Raw genomic sequence first — 16142 nt, forward strand, 5'->3', positions numbered from 1 at the left:
ATTTGAGCAAAAAGTATAAATCATAGGACGCAAGTATTAAAGCCACTAAAGAGGAGAAAATTACTTCAGAAAACTGGAGAAACAACAATGATGAATCATGGGCCAATGTGTCAATATTTTCAAAAGGTTGTTTCAAAACGATAACCTCTGTCCATGTACCCTTGAAGGCATATTGATGACACAGAGGAGCAACCCCTTGTCAGGATCTAGGTTTTATCTGCACACCCACTCACATTAATAAGATTGTGCAGCAATTTCCTATATAGCGGGTTGCTGCTGTGAAAGGAAAAACAGTGAAGGGGGCAAAATATAAGGCTACATTCAGACATTCTCATCTCCTCTGTGGTGTGTGTCTTTGTGAGCGACACAAGAAATGATACTCCATTTAAGGAATGAAATAGTATTTCTCGAGAACAAAACGCAGACAATTTTGATGAATCTGACAAGGAGCGTGGTCATGCCCTGTCCTGGTTCCACCCATTGTGGTGGAGCTTCGTGAAACTGGTTTGAAATTACCAAAAGTCACAAAGTTTTTGTGCAACTCCCCAATGTGAAACTCCCCATAGTAAAATTTGTGACTTTTTAAAGCTTTTACAACAGTTTTCTGGCATAAAAGCTTTGATGAATCGGACCCAACCTAATGTGTTTGACCAAGACTGTGGCAAAAAACAAACAAACAAAAACACACTGTAGCTGCCACATGTGAACACAGTCTAATGTGGATAACCGTTTCAACTGACAAGAAGCAGATCATTTTGAAAACAGCTTTGTATGTGATTGGAGTGGATGGAACAGGTACTCAAAACTAGCATAAAATAAGAGAAACAAAGGAAAGTGAACATCACTAAACTGTTATGGACTGAGCTGGCGATACAGAGAAGACACAAAAATACAGACTTTTTATTGCCCAAGATAAAGATCATTTTAATCTCTGCATCTGCCATGCAGCTCTATGCTGAAACAGTTGCCCATCCACAGCAAGCTTTTATTACATTGCTCAGAAATGTGGTGAGGATAATGTCTTCACACCAATTAATTACAGAGGAGGCTGCGCTATCTATAAAATATTCTATTACAGTTAGTGAAGAACATTTGGGAAGGCGCAGTAGTATCAGGAGGCCTGGGCTCCACTTCTCTCTATACAAGTTTCAGTGTCACCTGAAATATAATCTATAAAGAATTATAATATTTTAAGTTGTGTAAAAAAAATTATCATCTAATTTCCCAGGAATAAGCATATTTTAGGGCTGGTTCAGATGAGAGCATTATATGTGTAACCTGCATTAATGGGGTTACTCTTCAGATTAATAGTGTTCCAATGCGGACAACCATCTTACTGAAAGTGCAGCTACTGGGAGGAAATGAACTTTATTCTTTCCAGCAGCCGATGGTTTTCACTCACAGATGCGTGCTCAGAGTGGCTACAGTCACTCACTGCTCAGTACACAGCTGTCAGCACGCCCGAGGAACTTTCATTGACAGCTCATTCTGCACAGATGTGCAGCTGTCAACCAAAGTGCCAGGGCATGCTTATAGCCGCCACTCGGTGTATACTGAGCAGTGACCGTAGCTCTCCGAACACGCCTCTATGGCTGACAGCCAGCAGCTGCTGGAAGAAATAAAGTTCATTTCCTCCCAGTAGCTGCACTTTCTGTGCAGCAGCAAGATAGCATTGTAACATTATGAAACTGCAGATTAACCCTATATTTGAAGGTTCATTTGGGGACATAGTTCCCTATAAGATAGCACATGGAGCAATGTAATTCTATATGGCAGATGAGTATTTTTTCATATGGACCAAGTGTCCTTGCGAAAAAAAAAAAATCAGCATGCACTATCTTTTCGGTATTTTGGATGAGGGTTGCTCGTATCAGTTTACAGGTGCGCTAAAAAATCCCATATGAATTACTCATAGTGCATCTAATTTTTATGGACACATTGCAATTCTTAACTTAGCAAACTGTATTCCATCATGTCCATTTTAAACTGTTGAAATATAAATACGGGTGATAATACATATGAAAATCAGATGATTTTTTTTCACAGGCTTGTCTGAACTTGGCCTTATATTTATGAGGAGCAAGTATTCTGAAACGGCTGTCTGTAGAGGAGCGTCTTGGCTAATACTCCTAATCATATTGCAAGTCTGGTTAAAGACTCAGAAACCGACTTATTTAGAGTAGCTACTGTCCCAAAGGCTGCACCACATAGGCCATTTTCTTTCTTTCTTGAAAAGAGCCAGTTTGCATAGTTCATATAGTAAAACTCTGCCAAAGTTTGCAAAACAACCCCAGAAGGCACTCTGATAGGTATAAGGCCACTTTACACGTTCAGTATTTGGTCAGTATTTTACATCAGTATATGGTCCACTCCTGGTTTTGGCATATACTTTAGTAGCATTTCATGGCATATAAGTATGGCATACACCCTTGCTTGATGAGATCAAAGCCTGTAAGCCGCATTGGGACGGGTGTCAAGTCAACCTTTGTAAGTGTTGTAGGATATGCTGAGGCCCTAGTGCCAATGGACACGCATCTTTTCTCCATGTACAATATGAATACAAGTAAAGATTACACAGAAACTGGTACTTACGGAAGTATTTCAAGGTCTCTTCAATTTGTTCAGTAGTCAGGTCAATGTTGGCATCAGGAGAGATGAGTGGTGTTTGGAGCCAGTCGTCGTGGTCATACCCATAGATGGTGTCGGCTCTTAGCTTGTAATGAGGCAGCTGCTCTTCCAGCAGGCTGATGATCTCAACTTCCGGAAGGTCAGTACTATTGCACACATCTATATGAAGGAGATACAAGAGCTTAGAAAAAAGCCAAAAAGATGCAAGATGTCTCCTAGTAAGGTCATACAGGCTAATATCACTCGCATTTCACACTGCATTCATAATAAGCAAAGTTTAATTTTATGGCAATTACAGAGTGCAAGGACTTCACACTACATGTGAGACAAAACATTAAGATGGCCTTCCTTAGGTTCAAGGACAGGAAGAAGTTACCTCAAAGAGCTTTCAAGGGAGGAATGTATTTGTAAGCAGGTCCCTTATCCCTCTTTCATCTCTCACTGACGGTCAATCATAGTAAGTGAAAATGCCCACCACAGCAAGCAGAGGGCTATGGCTGTGAAATACATAAACTGAGAGGAGAGCCTTTACAGCTTAAATATATAAGGTTGTATAAAAAAAATTCAAGGGGTTTTCCAGTCTTCACCTTTGCCAAGTCTCCGCTGCTGCTCCCAGTTCTGTTGTCTGCAGTGCTGACGTCACGTTGACAGTAGCACAGTCAATCAGTGAGCTCAGTGGGTGCCATCTACTGTGAGCTCAGTTATTGTCTGCAGCGGTCTCAACCTGACATCAGCGCTGCTAACAATTTCTGTTTAAATCACACGCTCCATACGGGATGGTGCGATAGTAGGGGCCCAGCCCTTGTGTAATGTAAATAAAAAGAACTAAGAATTCATATAAATATGTGATAACAGGACATTTATTTGCAATCCAAAAGTGAGTGTACAATGTTTTGGTCATTGATTGTGATCTTCATCATGTACACAAAATGAAAAATAAATACAAAGACAACACAATTATATGCAAAAGAACAAAGTATACAGAGTACACACAGTACAGACCAAAAGTTTGGACACACCTCATTTAAAGATTTTTCTGTATTTTCATGACTATGAAAATTGTACATTCACACTGAAGGCATCAAAACTATGAATTAACACATGTGGAATTATATACTTAACAAAAAAGTGTGAAACAACTGAAAATATGTCTTATATCCTAGGTTCTTCAAAGTAGCCACCTTTTGCTTTGATGACTGCTTTGCACACTCTTGGCATTCTCTTGATGAGACATTCAACTTTTCACGCACATCGGTCTTTGTCAAACCCTTGACAAAAAACAATATGGTTGAACCATTGCACATCTTGAATGAATGAAAGAGACAGCAATTGGAGGGAGGCTGGAGCACTGTGGTCTTCTTTATAGTTATGGACTGTGAGTTTCCTGTGGGCCCGGACAATGCACTGCTTTCCACCCATTTAAAAATTTTTAGATTTGAGAGTCCTCAGTGGTTGATACCATTTTTTAATAGCTAACTGACAAGATGGTAACAAGTTGCAAGCTTTCAAGATTACTCATGCCTCTTCATCAGGCATAGATGTATGATTCAATGCCTGATGAAGAGACCTGAGTAGTCTTGAAAGCTTGCAATTTGTTACCATCTTTTCAGTTAGCCATTAAAAGGTATCAACCACTGAGGACTCTCAAATCTAAAGATTTTTCTATCTACTGGCTAACACGGTACAAAGATATATCTTTCACCCATTTAAAGGGATTCAGGTTTTTTTCTACCTCATCTGAGAGCAGCATAATGTATGAAGAGACCCTGATTCAAGTGATATGTCACTTCATTTAATAGATGATCCCGCTGTGACACAGTTGTTAGATATAGCAATGCAGCAGAGCTCAGAAAGCTGACCCCACCCACACCACAGCTTTCTGCGTAAAGTGTCTGTTGACAGTAATCTGCACAGACCACTTGGCAGAAGGGAACTAGTCTGGGCAGTGATAATCTCCTGGTGATAAAACATTCATTGCATGGAAATTACTGCACAATGCAGTCTAATAAGTGATACATTGTTGGAATCAGTGTCTCAGCCTTTACCTCATGCTGTCCTCCAATTACATAGCAAAAAGCTGCTGACAGATTCCCTTTAAATGAGGTGCCATTATTAGTGTGCTGCTTTCTCTTTTTCACTGAATATGTACAGTATATTTATCTGTATGAAAATGTGTGTATATACAGTATGTGTATGCATAGAAAATTCATTTATTATAAAAAGCTCAAAAATAAATGATCGGACCCCTCAATATCTGTCAGGAAATATTCTCATACTCAAAACAGAAGTCAAGCTGAGAGACAAACCTTTAGGTGTTTCAGACAGAAGCTGTGATAAATGACCAGGATCACATTGTTTAGTGAACTCGTTCTTGGCAATGATTTCGGATCAGGGAATTGCAGGATTGTGTTACACAACATTTTAAAAATGTAGCAGAATAGCGACTTTGTATATGGACTGATATGGATTCAATCAGAGGCGAGGAGGAAAACGGGCAAGTCATCATCATATGTCACCAGAGCAACTACATGACACGTCTCTGGTCACACCTTCCACCTAAACACTATTACTTAAGTACAGTGGCATATTCAATAAAGAAATAAGTCCCCCCCCTCCAAATTTCAATTTCTATACTAATTCTGGAACATTTTTTTTTTTTTTGCTGTGCACCCCCCCCACTCCCCAAAGTTATGGCCCTCACCCAGTAATAAGAATACAAATTTTCTTTTCAACCAATTGGGCGTATACCACAGAACTTCTAAGTGGGCGTTAGCGTTTCTACCCTATAAAGGCTCATTCAGACATCTGTGCAAATACACAGACTAGCCGTATGATAGCTTCATAGAAATACATGAAGCTGGAGCGCTGGGGTCGGGAAACCCACGGCCAGTCCACGTATTAGCCGTCTATGCTTGGACCTATTGGGATGAATGTCTGAATCAGCCCTATAAGAACTTCTGTGATATACGCCCAGTTAGTTGAAGGGAAATTTTGCACTATTGTTACTAGGGAGCATGATTTTGGAACGGAGGGGCACAAAAAAAAAAAAAAAAACTGCTCCAGAATCCATGAAACTGCGGCAATTGGAAGATATACTCAGTTTACATTGAACAATCCAATGAAGGGTCCTCCGTAATGCGGATTCCCAGGAGTGCTTAGCTTTGTCCTCAACTTCTACAACCCCTGGCAAAAATTATGGAATCACCGGGCTCGGAGAATGTTCATTCAGTTGTTTAATGTTGTTGAAAAAAAGCAGATCACAGACATGGCACAAAACTGAAGTCATTTCAAATGGCAACTTTATGGCTTTAAGAAACACTGAAAGAAATCAAGATTAAAAATGTGGTACTCAGTAAGGGTAATTTTTTTCATTTCAAGCAGAGGGAAAAAATTATGGAATCACTCAATTCTGAAGAAAAAATGATGGAATCACCCTGTAAATTTTCATTTCCAAAACTAACACCTGCATCAAATTAGATCTGCTCGTTAGTCTGCATCTAAAAAGGAGTGATCACACCTTGGAGAGCTGTTGCACCAAGTGGACTGACATGAATCATGGCTCCAACACGAGAGATGTCAATTGAAACAAAGGAGAGGATTGTCAAACTCTTAAAAGAAGGTAAATCCTCACGCAATGTGGCAAAAGATATTGGTTATTCACAGTCAGCTGTGTCTAAAATCTGGACCAAATACAAACAACATGGGAAGGTTGTAAAAGGCAAACATACTGGTAGACCAAGGAAGACATCAAAGCGTCAAGACCGGAACTTAAAGCAATATGTCTCCAAAACAGGAAATGCACAACAAAACAAATGAGGAGCGAATGGGAGGAAACTGGAGTCAATGTCTGTGACCGAACTGTAAGAAACCGCGTAAAGGAAATGGGATTTACATACAGAAAAGCTAAACTTAAGCCATCATTAACACCTAAACAGAAAAAAACAAGGTTACAATGGGCTAAGGAAAAGGAATCATGGACTGTGGATGACTGGATGAAATTCATATTCAGTGATGAATCGCGAATCTGCATTGGGCAAGGTGATGATGCTGGAACTTTTGTTTAGTGTTGTTCCAATGAGATTTATAAAGATGACTGCATGAAGAGAACATGCACATTTCCACAGTCATTGATGATATGAGGCTGCATGTCAGGTAAAGGCACTGGGGAGATGGCCGTCAATACATCTTCAATAAATGCCCAAGTTTACATTGATATTTTGGACAGTTTTCTTATCCCATCAAGTGAAAGGATGTTTGGGGATGATGACATCATTTTTCAAGATGATAATGCATCCTGCCATAGAGCAAAAACTGTGAAAACATTCCTTGAAAAAAGACACATAAGGTCAATGTCATGGCCTGCAATTAGTCCGGATCTCAATCCAATTGAAAATCTTTGGTGGAAGTTGAAGAAAATGGTCCATGACAAGGCTCCAACCTGCAAAGCTGATCTGGCAACAGCAATCAGAGAAAGTTGGAGCCAGATTGATGAAGAGTACTGTTTGTCACTCATTAAGTCCATGCCTCAGAGACTGCAAGCTGTTAATAAAGCCAGAGGTGGTGCAACAAAATACTAGTGATGTATTGGAGTGTTCTTTTGTGTGTTTGTTTTTCATGATTCCATAATTTTTGTCCTCAGAATTGAGTGATTCCATATTTTTTTCTCTCTGCTTGGTCTGAAAAAAATTACCCTTACTGAGTACCACATTTTTAATCTTGATTTCTTTTAGTGTTTCTTAAAGCCCTAAAGTTGCCATTTGAAATGACTTTAGTTTTGTGCCATGTCTGTGATCTGCTTTTTTTCAACAACATTAAACAACTGAATGAACATCCTCCGAGCCCAGTGATTCCATAATTTTTGCCAGGGGTTGTATAAGCAGCAACAGAGAGGGTTGTATGGGGGCAGAGTGCACCCACTCTCCCAAAAAGTAATATTCCAAGAGGGGAGTCCACATATATCAGACATTATTGCAGATAAAGTAGATGCTTATGAAGTAAAGACCTCGCTCATGTAAAGCACCGTGTCATGGAGACAACAACCACAGACTGAAAATGTAGACACCACCGATGATAGAATCCGGGACCATGACAAACTATATCACACAGATGACTTTTAGCTACAATTTTGCTTTGAACGCCATCCTCCCCTCTCTACAATGTCATTAGAAGGTTTTACTTACTCATTTTGTGTGTGGCGTTGGTCTCTCGCCCAGATTGTCACATTTTCCCTCCAGCTGTCTAGCTAAGCACAACACATGTGAGTGTTGCTGTCGGCACAGAGGCCGCCTGTCACATGGGGCTATGAACTTACCGACCAAACATAGCGAATACAAAGCCAGATCACTGACAAGGCCCTGCTGAGACACCAGTTCACACTGGCTAAAAATGGCTGCCCTTTCAGTCTTTGCCAATTCCTCTTCTACCAGACTGTCTTATGTAACTCAACCAGTCTACATTCCTGCGTACAAATTTACACCGACGTATATAGATCTTCTATAAAATGGTACAAAACATACGCTGCCGACAATAAACTAGAAGAGCTTTCTTTTCCTCCCAGAATGATTCACATAGGATATACAAGTAGGCACTCGGGAGTGGAGAGAAGGGGGTGAACATTTGCAGTCCAATATATAAGAAGTCTCGGTCAATAACGTAGACCTTCTTCGGATACACAGACCACATAGATGAGAGGTGTGTATGATAGAGAAGAGCTAGTGTTAGGGTGGCATATGATGTAAATTGGCTCATAACATCCCTGTTATCTGATGTTATCTGCGTGACAGTGTGGCAAATCAGGGATGTTCGTGAGTGGAACCGATTTTTTTGCGCGAACAAGCCGGAACCCCGAACACGAATTTGAAATGCCGAATAAATTCGCTCAACACTAGTCTGTATATCTGAAGAAGGTGTAAGGTGTGGAGCTGGACTTCATGTGGATTGGATTGCCAATAACCATCTCCTCTCCTTCACTACTGAGTGCCTAGTTCTATCATATCTACTATAAGGGATAGGACCCTACTAGTGCACTACAGACTCAGAGTGCCGTGAGCAACTCGCAATAAGTTACACAACAACCCCCATCCATATATCCTATTAGATTAGGATTTAAAAAAAAAAGAGGAAAGACACATACAAAACATAGTTTGCACTTCCTACATTTTAACAATATAAATCTTTATTATGTAGCAAACACAAAAACCTAAGCAAGACAAATAACATTTAAAAATGCAAACATTGTTCCAGAACCTGTTTAAATAGCCCAAAAACTGACACTGGGATATAACCAGCATGATAACCAATAAAGAAATATAAATATAACGATTATCTGAGATAGGTATGAATAGGCACTACCCCTAAAGTGATGTCAAATAGTATTACATTGTTGATGGAGAGAAGAGCAATGTACATGTACAGATAATAATACACATGTAATGCATTATCAGGAGAATATAAAATTATCAGGTGGGACTGAAGACCCCATGCATGTCGCCACAAGAGGTGACTTCCTCAGGGTCTACTCATGGGGTTCTCCTCATTCCCATATGATGCTGGTCCTATGAGACAATTTACGTCGGTGACTCGGCACATGGCACTTTATTGCACAGGGTTACTGCTGAGCTCCTTTATATTCTTCTGATACATTATATGTGTATTATTGTCTGTACATTGCACCTCTCTCCATCACTGAATACTATTTGACATCACTTTAGGGGTAGTGTCTATTCATACCTATTTCAGATAGTTTATGGTATGTACATGGCTCTACTGTTTATCATGCCGGACATATAGGTTGCATCCCAGTGTTCGTTTTTGGCCTAGGAAACAGGCATACGGACAGCATTTTGAAATGTTTTTATTTGTCTTGTCTAGGTTTTTATACTTGCGACATAATAAAAATTTAGATTGTTAAAATTCAGAAAGTGCAAGCGATCTTTTGTACTCATGTTTCCTCTTTTTAAGCCCTAACCTAATAAGACATATGGACAGGGGTTGTTTAACTTCTAGTGAGTAGATCAGGACACTCAGTCAGTGGTGGACTAGTAGGGTTTATCCCTTATCGCAGACATGAAAAATGAATTGCTTGTTTTACAGGTATTTTAGTTAGCCGCTCCACTGGGATTTTATTTGATGAGGACATCATAATGGAGGTCTTCTGCTCACGACAACCATCTATGAGCCAGAAAAGACAGCTGTTCTTTAAACATATTGGTTGTAGAAATATCTCCAACTTTAGAACTTGGTGGCGTTCTCAGCATCCAGAGACCCACTAACCAAACCTTCTGAAATTTCTGTATGACCTATGAAAAGTTTTCTAAAAATGCAGTTAATCTTTAACAACATTCTTTATTATTTAGAAACTTAGACTAGAAAGATTACAAGCCTCAAAGGGAACCTTTCATCAGATATACAGTGTGAATAGGAAGTCTTTTTCAGACGAATTCAGTATGAAAAAGAGACAAAAGTGTGCCGCAAATAATAAACATGATACACAGCAATGTAAAAATGACATTGCTGTGCACATGTTCAGTCAGTTCTTATGTCTTTTAACCGCTTTAAGGTTTAGAAAAAGTGAAGTGGTTAAAAGTAGTAGCACGTTCATTCCTAGAGGAAGCCGCTTGCAATTTATAGTATAAATAATAGAAAAGAAAGAGTCGCTATAAAACGAAGGCAAAACCGACAGCAAAGCTGCTTCCGGGAAAAAGGCTGCTGACATTTTTTTGAATCAGCTTAGCCCAGGAAAACCTTGGAGGGTCCGTCAGCGTCTTAAAGACGTTGTGTGCACAAACCCTTATACAGATGGTAATAAGTTTCTGAAAATGATCTTCACTACAACTGTGCCAGCTACATGAGAAAAAGAAGCTTAGGCCAGTATGCCGCCCATGTGCCAGACATTGCTGGAGCTGGCTTATCCGAAAATACCCCGACCTGTGGGACATTAAAAGGGGTGTGGGACTGCATGACTCCTCATGCGACTGGGAACACCCACATGACTCCTCACAGGTATGAGCGATTATATAAATATTTTTCTTAATGCTTCAGGGCACTTCAGAGAGTGATATCCTTGAAATCTGTTATTGTCCAGTGTAACACAAAGGCAGTAATTCAGGGGCTGTTATAAATGTGCAGAGAGAACTCATGTCTATACCCTCATTATCATGCTCACGCGCTCTTCTCTTTTTTATCACACAGCAGTAACGTTGCCCGCTCTCACCGACTGTGCATTGCTAAGCAACATAACTCGCTCTCTCCTTCAGCTCTCATCTGTCCGAGCTTTACTTAGCCAAACCAGTTAAAGAACAGTCAATGCTGCCCAAGCACAGCCTAGATAAACTGGTGTGAGGTTAAATGAGGTCTGCTGCATCCCTCGGTCCCATGCAGGGCTGTAGTCGGTAAGCCAAACCTCCGACTCAGACTCCTCAATTTCCACGACTCCGACTCCCTCATACACGGCTCATGTTTAAGTGATAAATTTACTGTAGCACAGATTCATCTCAGCTAAAAGTCTAGACCCTTAGATCAGGAATAGGACAGACATTTATAGGACATTTCATAACTTTCCCAAATCCTTCTGAAAAAATATTCCCCACAAACTGCATTGAACTACTGTATCTAATTTATTATATATTTTAGGAGTCGGAGTTGGTCCATTTTATACCGACTCTGACTCCACAGCCCTGGTCCCATGTATCTGACCACGGCGTATAATTACCCGAATGAGTAATTCAGGCATAGATGAATGGAATTTGGAATATTTAAAATAATTAATTAGAGACAATCTCCACTAACGGAATGAAAATTCAGATAGGAGTGCAGCAAATAATGTCAATTTCTCATTCTTAAAGTATTTGGGTTTCCAGACCGATTGCTTTGGTGATGGGTATCTTTTCCTCTGGCACAAGGTTGATGCAAGAGGTTAATAAATGTAACCATATCCAAAGTGACGGATAAAAAATGGATAATAATGTTCATGGAGCTGTCCACTACAATAGTATTGATTATCTATCCTTAGGATGAGTCATCAATATAAGATCAATGGGGGTCCGGTACCCAAAACCCCCACTGATCAGATGTAACCAGCATTGGCAGAGACCAGATGTAAACAGAATATAGGCTACAGGGGCTGATCTGCAGTACCTGGGGGACAGAGACTAAAGAAAGCAGTGTCCGCACTATGTTTGCACCAGGCCGCTGCTGGAGTTGGTAACAGTAATCAGTGGGTGTGACGGATGTTGAAACCCCAGCAATCTGATATTGATGAGCTATCCTACAGATTTCATTACACTGTATACTAAGACCACAAATAGAGACTCTTCAGCCTCCTAATTACATGACTTCAGCTTAGAAATATAGTCAGACTGAGCGCTGCATATCCAGGAAACCACAAGGATGGCAGTAATCTATTATCATAAGCAAAGCTTTTCCATAACAGAAAACCATAAAGATGCTTTAATGACAACGGCCTCTTAGGATTTTAGTCTGACAGATGGTTGCTTGTAAAGTCAGGTACTCGGGTCACTAATACGTAACATCAGTATATAATGGAGCAGTGGATGACCTTCTTGCCAATAGTAATTTTAGGTTTTCTTCATTCATTTTGCACTTTTTGGCTCTGCATTTCAGTGAATTACCGAACAATATACAAGAGTTATTGTACCAAAACTACATGATAACAATATATTGCTATTCAAGTGTGAATTGAGGATATGTTTATGAATGGCAACCATGAGATGGTATAAAATAAAGCTTCTAAAATGCAAAACAAGATTCCCCACATTTACCAGACCATATATGCCATTTTCACCAATGTCTAAAAGCATTTGTTCACGTTAGTGATGCATTTATTCCAATATGTAGATAAATGAATAAGGTGAAAAACACTGAGGATGAGACCCTAGTCTTCCTACCTACCTGGAAGACAGATCTATTCCTGACATCAGTACAGAGTTGTTAAACTATTGTACCACAAAGCAATAAAGTCACATGCGAGTAGACACCTTGGAGAACAAATATTAATTGCCAGGATTTGTGTTTAAATTGTAAAGGCAATCTACTGGATGTGTGCCATGAATTCAATTAGCATCGTGTCCTGTATACAGGCACCGGCTTACACCGGCAGAGATAGATGGGTGTTATAGGAAGAGCAGATACCTTCTCCACTGCGGCTCCTATCATCTTACACAGCAAATACATGTACCAAGTGAACAAAGACAGGACGACAAGTGACAGGCACAGGACAAAAAGGAGTCGGCTTATCGAAAAGTCACCCTCCACTGGTAACAACAGCAAACATTACCGCAGCAGCTGCTACTGCTGATAAACTGGCCTGCATCCCAAGCATTCGGCAAGTCAAAGAGCGAACCCAGTACATTCACCGACCACATAGGATTGCTCAGGATACATGGTCATAGGGGCTCATTCAGACAGCAGTTTTTTTCATACACGTTCTAACCTTGTTTTGTTTTTACAGATAGAATTAGTACCTATTAAACTCTATCTTCAATTTTGACAAGGGTCTCGGATCAAACTTGCCATTGCAAGTCAATGGGTCCGTTGACAAAAAAAAATCGTTCGGCACTTGGATGCCTTTCTTGTGGTGTCCATTTTTCATGGACTGATACAGTAGGAGACACCTCCACCATTTTTTTTTTTCTTTTTTTTTTTTAATTCAAGAAAAACTGACCAAATTCTGGTGGTAAAAACTGACACTGACCAAAAACACGGATTAAAGTCAGACCAATTTTTGCATGCGAGAAAAATCACTGCTATCTGAGTGAGCCCTAATGCAGGGAGCATCACCAGCGCGTGCTGAAAACCACAGCTACGTGCAGGAGAACTTTGTGCAGCTTTTGCAGAGTGGTTCTCAGCCACGCAATAAAAACCGCATAAGGCGGTTTCACATGTCCTGATATTTCCGGTACAGGAAAAACCAGTACCGGAGATATCCGTGTCCATGTGCACCTGTGTGGCAACAGTGTGCTGCATCAGAAGCACACGGACCAGCGCCTGGGAATCAGCGGTACGGTTAGTGCTGTTCCCAGGCACCGGGAGCTGAACGCTGCCCTCATCATTGTTCCCTGCTGGCGCTGTAATCAGCAGCAGCAGGGGATAATAATGAGAGTCGTAATCTGCTCCCGCAGTGTCCACCTGTCAAAATAAGAATAAAATTAAAAAAATCCATATTATACTAACCGGTCCTAAGTGTCCTCCGCAGTAATCAATGTGACCGATCAGCAGAGGAGCCAGTGAGAATAACTCCTGCAGCGAGCGGGCCCTGCTGAGGGCAGCTCCGGGGCCTGCTCGCTACAGGAATCATTCTCCTCGGCTCGAACAGTCGCATGGATTACAGCGGAGGACACTTAGGACAGGAGAGTTTAAGGATTTTTTTTACTTTATTCTTATTTATTCTTATTTTCACAGGTGGACACTGCGGGGGCAGAATATGACTCATCATTATCCCCTGCTGGTGCTTATCGCAGCGCCAGCAGGGAACAATGATGAGGGCAGCGTTCAGCACCCAGCGCTTGGGAACAGCGCTAACTGTACCGCTGATTCCCAAGCGCTGGTATGTGTCACATGGATGGCATCCGTGTGCGGTACGTGTTTACACGGACCCATTGACTTGAATGGGTCTGTGCTGCCGACTAAAAACGGACATGTCTACATGTGGATCACGCGGTACATGGAAACACACCGACATGTGCGCAGACCCATAGATTTGAATGGATCTACATGCGGAAAATGTTACCACACGTACTGGACACACAGACGTGTGAAAGAGCTCTAACACCGATACAACTGAATATATCCTACACACCATCAGCATGAATCAAGGTCAGTAATCCTTTATCATCTGTACTTATCTATGCCATTTTTTCACCCCTATAGGTGCATTATAGAAGGTTTATAGGTACTGCTTTGCAGTCTTGTACTAGTCACTTTATTAGCATTTGCACTTTACATATCTTTATAGTGATTTTTCATCTAGCACTTTGCATCTACTATTGTATGCTGCTGGTGTCTCCTTGCTTCCCCGTTTTTTTTACATTTAGTCCCCTTTTCAACTTGTCTTGTATGTTTTTTATGAATTGTGATGTGGTGTCTTTTTTCAATAAAGATTATTAAATTATTTAATTTTACTATGAGAATTTTATTATTAATTCCCAAATAGTCTCTTTTTATAATTGTAGCTTCTCAGCTATTTGGCGTGTGCTTTACTGCACTTCTTACTAATTTTGATTATACGCTTCCTGTTATAGGTTTAAATCCCCTGACGACCAGCAGCATACTTAAAAAAATGTATAAGAAATTCATCTCTGCAGGAGACTCTCTTCAGAATCGGGCTATTTTTCATCTATGCCCTTTCGCTGAAGCACGTGTGCTAGTTTTTATATTTTTGTATGGAATGCATTAAGGCTATATGCACATTTTCAGTATTCGGTCAGGATTTTACATCAGTATTTGTAAGCCAAAACCAGGACAGGAACAATCAGAGGGAAAAGTATAAGGTTATTTTAATGGTTTGCAATAAATTAATCAGATTTTATATTTAATGGGATCCAGATGCTGGATTTTTTTCTATTTTTTTTTATCCTTCCAAAGGGCCATAGCCCTTTTTTTTTTTTTTACAAATCTTAGTGGTTAAAAAAAATTCTTAACTCTGTTTATTGCCATTTTTTGAGAGTGGAAATTTGTTTTCATTTTTCAGTTGATGAACTTGTATAAGTCATTGCTCAAGTTTTTATTGGTAAGATTTTGGGGTTGATATGTTTTGATAATTTGTGGCAGCATTTTGGAGGGGGAAGCGTGCTGATTGAAAAATGGCAATTCTAGTGGTTCAGATTTTGTTTTTTTTGTCGTTCACATTTATGGGAATTTTTCACATGAAAATCCAAATAAAAAATTTGGGGGTGTCCTCCACTGCAGTTTCTTAGTTAAATATACTCTGGGATTAATTTTTTTTAAAAAAAGGAGGAAAAAACTGTTCTTACATGACAAATACATCTTTGCTGCATCTGTAGTAATATTTTTCCATAAGCATCCTCAGCCTGCACATACTGTATTCAGATTTCTGTTTTAGCTGTATGATAGGAGATATGTGCGACACTGGGTCTGATGTGAGTGATATTAGTGCTGTAGAAATAATAATAAAAAAAATAATTAAAAACACTTTGGGTGGCACAAAAAAAATCTGTGTCTGCAAAAATTCAGTTTCTATGTGTCTGCTGCTAAACATAACACATGAATCAGAAAACCCCCCCAAAAAATCTCCCTTCCCTGGAAGACTTGTGCATCCCTTGCCGCCTGAGCATGATTGTTAGTAAGAGTTCCATGTGCCACCCAGTGGTCATATTGTGTAGCACATAACTACTTAGTTTCTAGAAATGCAAACATCTAATCGAAAAAGTCACCAACAAAAGCCAATTGACCTAGAAATGCACTGATGGGCTGCAGGTCCTTGATGCACATTTTGCTTTACAGCTTGCAGAACTGCACAGAGCCCTAAACCCACTACT

At 40.1% G+C, this 16142-nt stretch overlaps 1 protein-coding gene across 4 annotated transcripts in view; it reads right to left on the reverse strand.

Moving 5' to 3' along the window:
• TRAK1 (trafficking kinesin protein 1) overlaps positions 1-16142 on the reverse strand; it is a 140614-nt gene that overhangs the window by 110350 nt on the left and 14122 nt on the right. For all 4 annotated transcript variants that reach the window (XM_073678143.1, XM_073678142.1, XM_073678140.1 and 1 more), the window contains exon 2: positions 2593-2787. The gene's annotated coding sequence lies outside the window, so the exon portion shown is untranslated. The remainder of the gene's footprint in view (positions 1-2592; positions 2788-16142) is intronic.

Source organism: Phyllobates terribilis, unplaced genomic scaffold (genome assembly GCF_046119375.1).
Source record: "Phyllobates terribilis strain yellow unplaced genomic scaffold, ASM4611937v1 Scaffold_4__5_contigs__length_816908805, whole genome shotgun sequence".
Lineage (NCBI taxonomy): Eukaryota > Metazoa > Chordata > Amphibia > Anura > Dendrobatidae > Phyllobates > Phyllobates terribilis.